The sequence below is a fragment of the Xenopus tropicalis genome, chromosome 6 (assembly GCF_000004195.4).
Source record: "Xenopus tropicalis strain Nigerian chromosome 6, UCB_Xtro_10.0, whole genome shotgun sequence".
Lineage (NCBI taxonomy): Eukaryota > Metazoa > Chordata > Amphibia > Anura > Pipidae > Xenopus > Xenopus tropicalis.
In genome coordinates this window covers 149294441-149307053 of record NC_030682.2, presented here as the reverse complement: position 1 = coordinate 149307053, position 12613 = coordinate 149294441, and the positions used below count along the sequence as shown (strand labels likewise).

General features: G+C 51.8%; 1 non-coding gene across 1 annotated transcript; it reads left to right on the top strand.

Moving 5' to 3' along the window:
• Positions 1-119, top strand: LOC116411797. Its single transcript, XR_004223363.1, has one exon. It is a non-coding gene; the product is annotated as a 5S ribosomal RNA (ribosomal RNA).
• Positions 120-12613: the final 12494 nt, after the last annotated feature.

Below are 12613 nucleotides of genomic sequence, written 5' to 3'. Positions count from 1 at the left end.
GCCTACGGCCATACCCCCCTGAAAGCGCCCGATCTCGTCTGATCTTGGAAGCTAAGCAGGGACGGGCCTGGTTAGTACCTGGATGGGAGACCGCCTGGGAATACCGGGTGCTGTAGGCTTTTGCATTTTGCCATTCTGGCCAGCAGGAGGCAGTCTTCTCTATGCTTTTCTGCATTGATTCTCAGAAGAGCCCGAGAGCGTGGTGCTGTAAGGCTTTTGCATTTTGCCATTCTGGTTCTGGTTGGACAAACTGGATGTCACATATATAGTGAATAAAGTCTCCCCTTTTATTTAGTATAATATACAAGTTTCAGTGAGTCATGTGACACAAATGACATCACTAAGCGCCGATTATAACTGATGACATCACAAAGCACCATTTATAAGGATATAATCACAAGATATTCATGGCTTTTGTGCATTATATATATATATATATATATATTCACTCTCTGATGTTATTGGTCTTTTCTTTTAAAAAGACCCTACTTGTACATAGGTACATGGTACTGACCCCATAAACATTCCTGGCAACCAGTAAGGATTTCATATTCCAGTTTGTGCCTTTGGGTTTGTGCAGTAATATTGCCATTTCTGTGCCAGATGCACTACAAGGACAGGTCCTGACTCCCTTAATGTAAAGGTCTAGGCCGCCCAACTCCCTAGCCCGGCTTTCCCTGGGATCCCCCTAGCCCGGCTCTCCCTGGGGATCCCCCTTCCCCGGCTCTCCCTGGGATCCCCCTAGCCCGGCTCTCCCTGGGGATCCCCCTAGCTCGGCTCTCCCTGGGGATCCCCCTAGCTCGGCTCTCCCTGGGGAACCCCTAGCCCGGCTCTCCCTGGGGATCCCCCTAGCCCGGCTCTCCCTGGGGATCCCCCTAGCCCGGCTCTCCCTGGGGATCCCCCTAGCCCGGCTCTCCCTGGGGATCCCCCTAGCCCGGCTCTCCCTGGGGAGCCGGCTGCCTAGCCTGCCGGCGTCTCCGACGTAGGGATCCCCGCTTGAAGGGCCCGCTGGGCTCGCGCCTGGGGGATGCCCTCCTTATCTGATGGCCGCTCTCCCGACTGGCGGGATCCCCCTAGCTCCGGCTCTCCCCTGGGATCCCCCGTGCTCCGGCTTCTTTGTGCCTGGGGGATACCCCCTAGTCGTCCCGGCTCATCGTCTCTGGGGAGATCCCCCTAGGACCCGCGTCTCCCGTGGGGGATCCCACGGCTGAGCGCCGGCGCTCTCACCCGGGGTCTGTGACCTAGGCGGTCGCAGTGGCCTCTCCCTGGGGATCCCCCTACGGTCGCCGGCTCTCCCTGGGGATCCCCTAGCCCAAGGCGTCTGACCTGTGGGATTGACCCCTAGCCCGGATGCTCTCCCGGGGTTCCGATCCTAGCCCTCGGTTAGCTATCCCATGGGAATTCTCGCCACCTAGGCCGAGCCTCCCTGGGGATCCTGAGCCCGTCGCGGCTGTCTTCCTGGGGATCACCCGCCTATGCCCGTGTCTCTTCCCTGGGGACCTACCCTAATCACGAGTCGTGTCTCTTGTGAGCGTCATTACAGATTTGCGATCGTACTATGCGAGCCAGGTGATATTGATTTATTGGCGGCCACAGAGCAATTAATACTTGCTGTTTCGCTTCAGGCTCCTGGTGTAGGCCGGGTCGCTTAAAGACGCTTAAGCTGGCATGGTGCACGCATAAGCGAAGTATTATTCTGAGTGCGTAGTTGTTTGGTGCTGAGCCCGATGACTCTGGTTTTTCTGGTTGGGCTAAAGAGAAACTTCCTCATAGAGCGGAGGTCTAGCTTTGGACAAGGGTCCTCCATCGACCACTGTGGGTGATGCGCACGGCGTGTTGGCTCTATAATGGCGTCACATCACTCGCGTTGCCCGGCTAGTGATATTGGGGAACGCACTTCACTGTGGGGCCTTCTAAATGGGCGGTGCGGGGTAGACGGTTTTGTGTTCGCCTGTTCTCAGCGAATGGTTGAGTTGGTGGACGGAAGGCTGCCCACAGCCACGCTCGTCTCCCCAGTTGCCTCTTTGCTTTCCATCCTTTTGACTCTCGTTCCCACACTCCTTAAAAGCCCTCTCCTTCTTACCTGGGTCAGACTGGGGTGTCCGGGGCCTGTCTTGCTTCCGCAGCCCCATTGTCATGAATCTTCTCCTCCCCCAGGTCACAATCTCTCCATGCCTGCCCCTGTGCTCCCACATCGCTCTTATGGGTTCAGATGAGAGAGTTGTGGGGAGGTGGGACTGGCCAGGTGGTGCCGGTCCGCGTTATACTCCTACTTGCCGAAGTAAGTAGTGGGTGTGTGGTGACCATATACACTGATAGCCCCAGATGATTGGGGCGTGTACCTGCCTCTGCCCAGTGAACCCTCGAAAGGCCGAATGTCGGCGCTGCCGTAAGTTTTCTTGTCAGTAGCAGTCACTGAAAGGAAATTGGCTTCCCCACACGTCCCATAGGCTTCATGGAGGGGCCACTAGAAGAACCAATCATTGTGGCCCCAAGGACTCTTCCCACCATTTGCCTCTATATATATATATTGTTTGTGTAGATTTTGGGGTACATTGTGCCAGTGCCCCCCAATGGTGCCACACAGTCCTGCCTAAGCCAATAGCTGAGCTCCTGTGCATCGGGGAATGTATTGATGCGTTCCTGGCTGAAGCTCTCCTTTCCCCCGGACCTGAGATCATTTTCTTTCTTCAGGTGGGCGGCCAGTAATGAATGAAAATAACCAGGTGATCATAATATTATATATTATAGATATTATAATGGTAAGCTATTTTGTGCATTGGCGCGTAGTTCCTAGTTATTGAAGTATGTGTGGTAGTCCAACTTGTACATCAGGAACTCGCAGCACTCACACTCGTGAGATTGATTATTGGCAATTCATAGGAGCTTCAGTTCTACCTACTGGGATTAAACGTTGTTCATGCCGGCACTGCTACCCTTCCAGGGCAAATGTTCTGGTGTTGGAACTGGCTCCTGGCACAATAATAAAGCTGGACAGTGGCGTCACAGCAAGTTCTCTGCCTTGCGACAAGGCAATCGCCTGCCCATCGAAGCACTGCCACGTGCAGTGCCAGCGAATCCCTGCCATCAGCCAATGCCGCTACCAAGCAATCTCCTGGCCATCACGCAGATTCTGCAGCCCACGGCAATCCTGGCGAGCCAAGCATGTCCTTGGCCATCAGCAATCCCTGCCATCAAGCAATCCCTGCAGCCAAGCAATCCCTGCCATCAAGCAATCCCTGCAGTGCCAATGGCAATCCTGCCATCAAGGGCAATACCTGCGCACGCCGAGCAGATCCCTGCCATCGAAAGCACAGATCCCTGCGCAAAGCCAAGCAAATCTCCCTTGGCCTCGTAACGCCAATTCTCCTGCGCCAGAAGTCACGATCTCCTGCCATGCAGATAGCAAAGTCCCCTGCAGCCAAGCAGGCCGAGAGCAGCGCCTGCAGCCGGAGCAATCCCGTGCAGCCAAGCAATCCCCTGCTCATCAAGGCAATTCCCCTGCAGCATAGTCATTCGCCTGCCATCGAAGTCATCCTGCAGCCAAGCAATCCCCTGCCCATCCGAGCAAGCTGTCACCTGCGAGCCAGCAGGTCCCTGGCATCAAGTGCAAGTCCTGCAGTCCAAGTATCGAGTCCCTCAGCCAAGCAGTCCCTGCCATCTAACGCATTGCCTGGCCAGCCAACGCTTGGATGTGGATGTCCCTGGCAGCCGGAGCAGATCCCTGGCAGCAAGCAATGCCCTGCATCGAAGCATCCTTTCTGCAGCCAAGGTCATCCCGTGCAGCGAGCAATTCCCTGCAGGCCAAGCAATCCCTCACGTCCGAGCAGTCCTCTGCAGCTGAGGCAATCCCTGCAGGCCGAGCCAATCCCTTGCATGTCCATGCAGGGTTCCGCTGGCCTAGGCCGGGGGAGCCAAAAGTCCTCTGCAGGCCGAGCGATGCCCTAGCAGCCGAACAAGTCCATGCAGCCGACAGTCCCGTGCATGCCGGAGCAATCCCGTGCAGGCCAAGCAGTCCCTGGCAGGCCGAGCCATTCCCTGGCAGCCAAGTCAACCTCCCTAAGCAAGCGTCCTGCTAAGGCCGAGCAATCCCTTGCAGCCGAAAAGTGCCTCGCATGCCAGCAATCCCTAGACCTCAAGCAGTCTCCTGCTGCGAGCCGAAGTGCCTACAGCAGCAATCCCTGCATGGCCAAGCAGGTTCCTGCTAGCCGAAGCTAACCCTACAGCCAAGCAGTGTCCCTGCAAGCCAAGCACAGTCCCCTGCAGCCAAGCAGAGTCCCTGCAGCCGTAGCAGAGTCCTGTCATGCAGCCAATGCACAGTGCCCCTGCAGGCCGAGCGAAGCCGGAGAGCTACAGGCCAAGCAGTCCCTGCAAGCAAGCATCCCCTGCAGCCAAGCAATCCCTACAGGCCAAGCAGGGTCCCTCACAGGCCCGAGCAATCCCTGTAGGCCAAGCAAGTCCCCTGCATCAAAGCAATCCCTGCAGGCAAGCAATCCCTGCAGCCAAGCAATCCCTGGCCATCAAGCAAGCCCTGCAGGCCAAGCCATCCTCCTGCAGCCAAGCAATCCCTGGCACCCAAGCAATCCCTAAGCAGCAAGCAATCCGCTGCAGCAAGCAATCCCCTGCCATCCAAGGCATCCCTACCAGCCAAGCAAATCCCTGCCGGCCAAAGGCATCCCTCGCAGCGGATCCTCTCTCGACCCAGCCACCGCGCCAAGCCCCCCAACTGCCCCAGTCACCCCAGTCACCGCCAGCCCCCAGCCACAGTCCTTTTCACGCTCCTACCATGCAGGGCAGGCGGTCAGAGCAACCAGACCCGCACGCAGCATGTACAATGAGATGACAGTTTGTCTAACCCACAAGCCATCAGCTTTCTGAACTGCTGACATTACTGCTCAACAACATGTGTGTGATCGGGCTTCGGGTTGCACCACTCCCCAATAACTACTGGATCTCTTCCCGCAGTGTCAAGCTTAAGAGCAAAGCATCTTTAATATCTCTTTACTGCACAATTTCAAACTTTTCATTTGCATTTTGTCTTTTATTGTATATACTTGAACGCTTTATTAAGCTCACTCATTATTATGGATTTTTTTCCCATTTATTATTTGTATTTTATTTTCTTTGTCTATGTAAAGTGTGGGAGAACACGGCTAAAATCATGTAAAGTAATGAATTGCTTGCATTGTTTTTGTGTATATGACATCACGACTTGATAAAACTGAGAACAGCCAAGCAATCCCTGCAATAAGTGACAAAGTCAGGATGGTTTCATTGGCCGGTGTAAGGGCCGGTGCCCCATAGACCCGGTGCGCACTTCAGACACAGGGGAGAGAGAGCTCCGAGCGCGCCCGGAATAGCAGTTCAATAACGCCCTCCACCCAGTAACGAATAGGATCGTGTTGTGCGAGTCTGTGTGGAGAAAGACCTGCAGTGATGGTCGGCGCATCTTGGGGGAGGATAGAAATATTGGGCTCTTGGTATCGTGCAGCAGACACACTACGGGGGCCCGAGTTCATCCTCTTCCCTCTCAGGGTTGCCTGGTTCCCACATGATTCCCTGCTTGCTTGGCTATCCTGCTGCCTACTTAATCTACTAGCGGCCCCGCAACTCTTCTTTATAAACTCTTCTGGAATATAAATTATTGGAGGGCAGGGCCAGTAGCCCCTATTTGGAGGCCCCTGGTGAGACATTCCGGGGGATTTCTGACTGGGGATCTAGACCCAATTACAACTCTCCTTTTGGGTCTTTACGACTTATTTTCCTACTTAATTATCCAACTGCTGTCCCCTTAACCTCTGGGTTTCCCATAGGGCCGGTGGGATAGCAGGGTATCACTTTTGTGGTCAACCTACAGCAACAATAGAAATCAATGTTCGCTATTCGTAGAACTTACCTCGCGTATAGTAGCAAAATGAAAATCGAGGCTATTGTTTGCACTGCCCTGTGGCCACTTCTGCCCAATCTGTGCCTGAACCCGCCCCGACTCTCCTGACATGGTGTTTCAGGCCCCTTTACCACGTAAATGGGGTAAAGAGCTACAAGCAAAAAAGAAATAGGTAGATTATTGGGACTCACGTGGCGTTGTTGGTCCAATAGAAGTCTCCAACTGTGATCGGTCAGCTCCATAGTCCGCTCCCACCGCTCCACTATGAGTACGCGCGCCCCAATCCTGTAGGTTCCCATCATGGTCCCAGGGCCCCACCGAAGCCGACTCTTCTCATGTCGTCTGGGGCTGGGTTGCAGCTGGTTTGTGTGCTTTATTGTCCATCGATGGCTCTTTCTGCCTCCGTGACTGACGGCCTCTTTTTCGTGGAGCTCTGCCGGACTTTCCCCTGATCTGGCTCAGTTTTATTCCTGAAATATAAAGACCTCAGTCAACTTCTGTAGGAACTTAAAGGAGCCTAGACGAGGTGTTTGATCTTCCTAGTCCAGAAGAAGAAGGAAACATTGAGAGTACGAAAGAGAAAGACAGTCCCTCCCCTTATATTTCCGTGCAACCCCCACCTTGGGGATAATGTCTGTATCATCACATCTATATATTTGATAATTGGTGAAGCAGTCAGCTCAGAGGACCCCACTGCACCGCCGTCTTATATGCTCCTGCACCCTCTTCCCCGTTGGGGTAATGATCATCTGTGTACTTTCACACTATTATTGTATAGTACTATCGTCAGGGAACCCGCACTGGCCCCGTGCCTAGTAGCTCCTGCACTCGGCTCCAAAATTGCTTGTTGCCTTGGGGATAATGATGCGTGTATGCTCACACAGTATATTGATATTGTGAGGCAGTCAGTCATTGGACCCACTGGGCCCACTCCCTATAACCTCCTGCACCCCAAACCTGGGGATAATGAATCGCTGTATCTCACACATTATCTTGATATTGTACATCAGTCAGGGACGCACGCACTGGGCCCCGCCTATACTGAACTGCACTCGCCTCCGGCAAACCTTGGGATACATGGATTGCTGTATCGGTGTACGACATATTATTGAATTAGTGTGACAGTCAGTCAGGGACTCGCCAGTCCTGGGGTCCCCGGCTGGTATATCTGCCGATTGTCAAGCCCCAAAAGGCCTTGGGATAAGGATCTGTGAGTCTGTCATCACAATTAGTTATTGATATTGTACATCAGTCAGGTGGTGACCCTCCGACTCGGCCCCCTAATGTACCTCTCTCTGCACCACCTGCCTCGCCGGGTGCCCGCTAAACCTTGTGGATAATGATTCTTATGCTACTCATATATGTATTGTACGAGGTCAGTCAGGGACCCTGGGCCCCTCCTATGACTTCCTGCACTCCTCCAGAACTCTTGGATAATGATTGTACTGCAACACATATATTGAGTGATTGTAACATCATGTCATGTCGGACCATCTGGCTCCCTCTATATGTCCTGCAGGACCCAAACCTTGGGGGATAATGAATACGTGGTATACTCACACATATTTGATTATTGTAGCTAGTCAGTCAGGGAGCGCCCACTGCCCCCCTAGTACTACCTTGCTCCCGCCAAACCGTTGGGATAATCATGCTGTATCTCACACATATGTATTGATATTGGTACATTCAGTCATGGACCCTCAGACGTGGCCCCCCTATACTCTGCACCAAACCTTGGGGATTAATATGATCTGATATACTTGCACACTATATATTTAATTATTGATCATTCAGTTCAGGGACCCCAGCTGCGCGCCGTGATACTCCTGCACCCCGAGACCGCTTGGGGATAATAATTGCTGTATCTCACACAGGTATATTTTTATTGTAACATCGAGAGTTGCATGGGAGCCCACTGGCCCCTATTAACTTCCTGCACCCCCAGGACCTTGGGGAGGTAATGAATCTGTTAATTCTGCATACATTATTATTCGGTACATTGATCCAGTCAGGGGACCCACGGGCCTCCTCTATACTCCCTGGCGCCCCCAACCTTGGGATAATGATCTGTAAATTCTCTACACATATTATTTGATTATTGTTACTAGTCAGGGACCGCCCTTGCCCTCCTATAGCTCCTGCATCGGCCCGAATCCTTGGGGAGGATGTATTCTGTAATCTCACACATACCTAAGTGTAGATATCTGTTATCATACAGTGCAGGGACCTCCAGCTTGGCGCGCCCCTATACTTCCTGCAACCTGCTGCCTCCAACCTCTGGGTATAATTGATTCTGTATGCGCCTGTGCACACATATCATCTGATGATTCGTGGAGCATGCAGTGCAGGCGACCCCGACTGGCCCGCACTAAAGTCGCTCCTGGCGGACCCCCAATCCTGGGATAGATGAATCTGTATCGTCAGCACATATATTGATATTGTACACATCAGTGGCAGTGGACCCCACTGGCCCCCTACTAGCTCCTGCAGCCCCCAAGACCTTGGGGAGTAATTGAGTCTGTAGTCCACACATTATAGTTGATATTGTAACTCAGTCCCAGTGGAGGACCGCGCCACTTGGCCCCGGCCTAAGGCGTCCTTGCAACCGCGTTCCCAAGACCTTGGGTATAATGATCTGAGTATCGTCGACACATATAGTTGATATTGTACATCAGTCAGGGGAGCCCACTGCCCCCCCTATACTCTGCAGGGCTCTCCCCCAAGACCTTGGGGATAATCATTCTGTAGGCCACACAGTATTATTGATTTGTACGACTCAAGTCAGGGTACCCCAGACTTGGCCGCCGCCTAGTAACTGCCTGCAGCCCCCATACTTGGGGATAATTGATCTGTATCGTCACACAGTGATATTATCATTTTACTAGGCTCAGTCGAGGCGGAGCGCCCTAGCTGCGGCCCCCCTAGTACTCCTCGCATCCCCAAAGCCTTGGGATAATAATCTGTAATCGTCCACATAATATTGTATAATTGTACATTCAGTGTCAGGGACCGGCCGACGGCCCCCTATACACTCCTGACTCCTCAAACCTGGGGGATAATAGATGCTGTATCTCACACATATAGTATGTAGACGATCCAGTCATGGAGACGCACTGTGGCCCCGCCTATTACTCGCTGCACGGCGCCAAACTTTGGGTAATTGATGGGATGTATCTCACACAATAGATATGTATTAGATTAGTTTGTTAAGTATCAGAGTCGAGGACCTCCAGCGTGGCCTTCACCTCATCCACCCTGCACTCCTTTCAAACCTTGGGGATATATGAACTGTAATCTCACACATATATTGATGAGTTGTACATCAGTGCAGGGACCCGCAATCTGGGCCCCCTATAACGAGCTGCTGCAACTCCCCAAACCTTGGGGATAGATGATCTGTATCTGCTCAGACATTAATATTTGATATTGTACAGGATCAGTCGGGACGCCACTGGCCCCCCTATACTCCTGGCACTCCCGCGCAAAACCTTGGGATAATGATCTGTATCTCAACCATATATTGGTGATTGTACCATCAGTCAGGGGACCCCCCGGCCCACCTAGTAGCTCGCTGCAGGCCCCCAAACGTTGGGGATAATTGATCTGTAGTCTCACACATTATATTGAGGTACAATGTGTGCAGTCAGGGACCATCCTGCTGCCCCCTCCTATATGCTGCCTGCACCCCAAACCTTGGGGATAATCATCTGTTCTCACAACATATTTGATAGTTGATACATCCCAAATCCCCCCCCCCCCCAAGGGGACCCTCACGTGGCGCCCTTCCGTAATACTCCGTGCAGCCCAGACCTGGAATAATCAATCTCTCGTATCGGTCAACGATTAGCGCTTTGATATCGTACATCAGTGGCAGGACCCCACTGGCTCGCCCCTATAGCTTCCTGCACCTGCCCCAAACCTTGGGATAATCATGGCTGTAATCTCACACATAATTTGATATTGTACCTCAAGGTCGGGACCGACCACTGGCCCCGTCTCTATATCTCCTGCAAACTTCCCCAAACCTTGGGGATAATGATTCTGTAATCTCCACATATATTATATTGTACATCAGTCAGGGACCGCATCGCACTGGCCCTCCTATAGCTCCTGCACCCCCAAATACCTTGGCGATAATAATGCTGTTATCCGTCAGCGCACAGTATAATTTAGTAGTTTAGCATCAGGTCAGGGGACCCCACTGGCCCCCTATACTGCCTGCAACCCCCAAACACTTGGGATAATGATTGCGTGTATCCTCACACAATATTGGTACTCAGTCAGGGACGCTCCACGTGCCCCCCTATACTCGGGAGAGGCCCAAACCTTGGGGGATTAATGATGCTTTGTATCCTCACAATATAGATATTGTATATCAGTCAGGGACCCCACTGGCCCCACCTATATCTCTGCAGAAGCCCTCAACCTTGGGATAATGTGGATGCTGTATGCTCACACATTATTAGTGTTGATATTGGTACTATTCAAGTCAGGGACCCCACTGGCCCCCGCACTATGCTCCTCAAGCCCCAAACCTTGGGGATAATGAATGCTGTATCTCAACACATTATATTGATATTAGTACATCAGTCAGGGTAAAGGGGAAATAAAAAAAAAACCCCTGGGCTCCCACTGGCCCCCGAGTACTGGCCTTGCACACCCCAACCTTGGGATAATGATCTGGTATCTCACACATATAGCGTTTGGATATTGTAACATCAAGTCAGTTGGACCCGCCCACTGGCCCCCTATACTGCCTGCATCCCCCAACACCTTGGGGATAATGATCTTGTATCTCACACAAGTATTGTACAGTCAGTCAGGGACCCGCTGGCCCGCGGCCTAATACTCCTGCAGCCGCCAAACCTGGGGAGTAATCATCTGTATCTCCACACATATGATTGGATAATTGTACATCGTCGTGGACCGCACTGGCCCCCCTTATACTCCTGCACCCTCCAAACACTTGGGGATAATCCATCTGGTATCTCACAACTATATGTGATATTGTAACCAGTCAGTCAGCGGCCCACTGCCCCCCTATACTCCTGCATCCCCCAAACCTTGGGGATAATCAGTGCTGTATCTCACAAATATATTGGATATTGGTACAGTCAGTCAGGGGACCTTGCCAGCTGGCCCCCGCCTATACTCCTGGCAGCCCCCAAACCTTGGGGGATAATGATTTGTATCTCACACATATATTTTAAGTATTGTAGCATTCCGAGGTTCAGGGACCTGGCCACTAGGCCCTATACTCTGCACTGCCCGCCAAACCTCGGTGGGGATAATTTAATCTGGGATATCTCAGACTACATGATGATTTATATTGGTACAGTCAGTCAGGGGACCCCTCCTGGCCCCCTATACTCCCTGCAGCCCCCAAACCTTGGGATAATTATCTGTATATGCTTCACAGCATACCTGTATAATGTTTGGGAATTTAATTTTGTTTAATAAAAAATAGTCATCTAGTCAGGGACCCCACTGGCCCGCCCTACTCTCTGTCGCCTCCCATTAAGCCTTGATAGATGATTCTGTATCTCACACAATATGATTGATATTGAATGTATCATTCAGTCAGGGAACACCCCAACTGGCCCCCGCTATCAGCTCCTGCACGGACCATACCTTGTGGGATAATGATGCTGTATCTGGCTCAATTGGTGGGTGGCCATTCTGGCTGGTTCTTGAGTTCACCTTGCCCTTAGGAATTGTTAGTAAGTGATTGGGGTACTCTAATCTCAGAAGTCGCCACGTTAACGTTAAAACAGACTGGAGTTTGGGGAGTATGCAGTGTTATATGTTGGCCTTGGTGCTAGCCCTTAACCTTCCTGATTTATAGGATGTCGCTCCCCATAAACCGGTCCACTTCAGTCGATATACAGAGCTGGCGAATATGTGCTTTGGGCCGCTGCCCGGTATGGCACCGCCCACTCAATAGTCGACCGCATCCGGCCCGTTTGACAGACAGGGTGAATGTTGGCTTGGAAGACATCGGTGATGGTGGCCTGGGATCTTGGGAAAGGAACATTTAGATCAGTAAGATGAATGTCAGGCTCTGTCGTTTCACTTTCATTTTCTTTTTTTTATGAAATATAGCGGACTGTTCTAGGGCGAAGATACATTGTTTGCATGAGGTGGTGTTGTATAGCAATCTGGTGTTCTCCCTCTAGAAAAGCTTTATAAAACGCCAAGTTGTCCATGGGAGTAACTGGCAGTCCATATCAGTCAGAGCATAGGCCAGGGCGTTAGGTGCTTACTAGAACTGTGGATGAGCATAACTTTATGGGGGGTGTTCCGGCTGAAGTTGTGCTTAGCTACAGGTTGTTGTGGTGTGGCTCTGTTTCCTGCTGATATGTGGCTGAGTACAGGGAAAGATCCCTATGTGTCCATAGGGTTTTATGGTATCGGTCTCTGTACAGGCTATGGGCAAACCATTAGGGGCTGTGTCGCTGGCTGAATTGGTGTTCTTAGTACAGGGATCCCTATGGTTGCCATAGGTTTATGGTATTCGTCTGCTGTACAGGCTCATTGGGCAAACCAAGGGGACTGGTTCGCCTGCTGAATTGTGCTTAGTACAGGGGAAGTCCCTGATGTGCCATAGTTTTAATGTATCGTCTCTGAGCCGGCTGATGGAGCAAACTTAGGGGGCTGTTCCTGCTGGTAATGTGCTTAGTACATGGGGAGATTCCGCTATGTGCCATAGGTTTTAATGGTATCTCT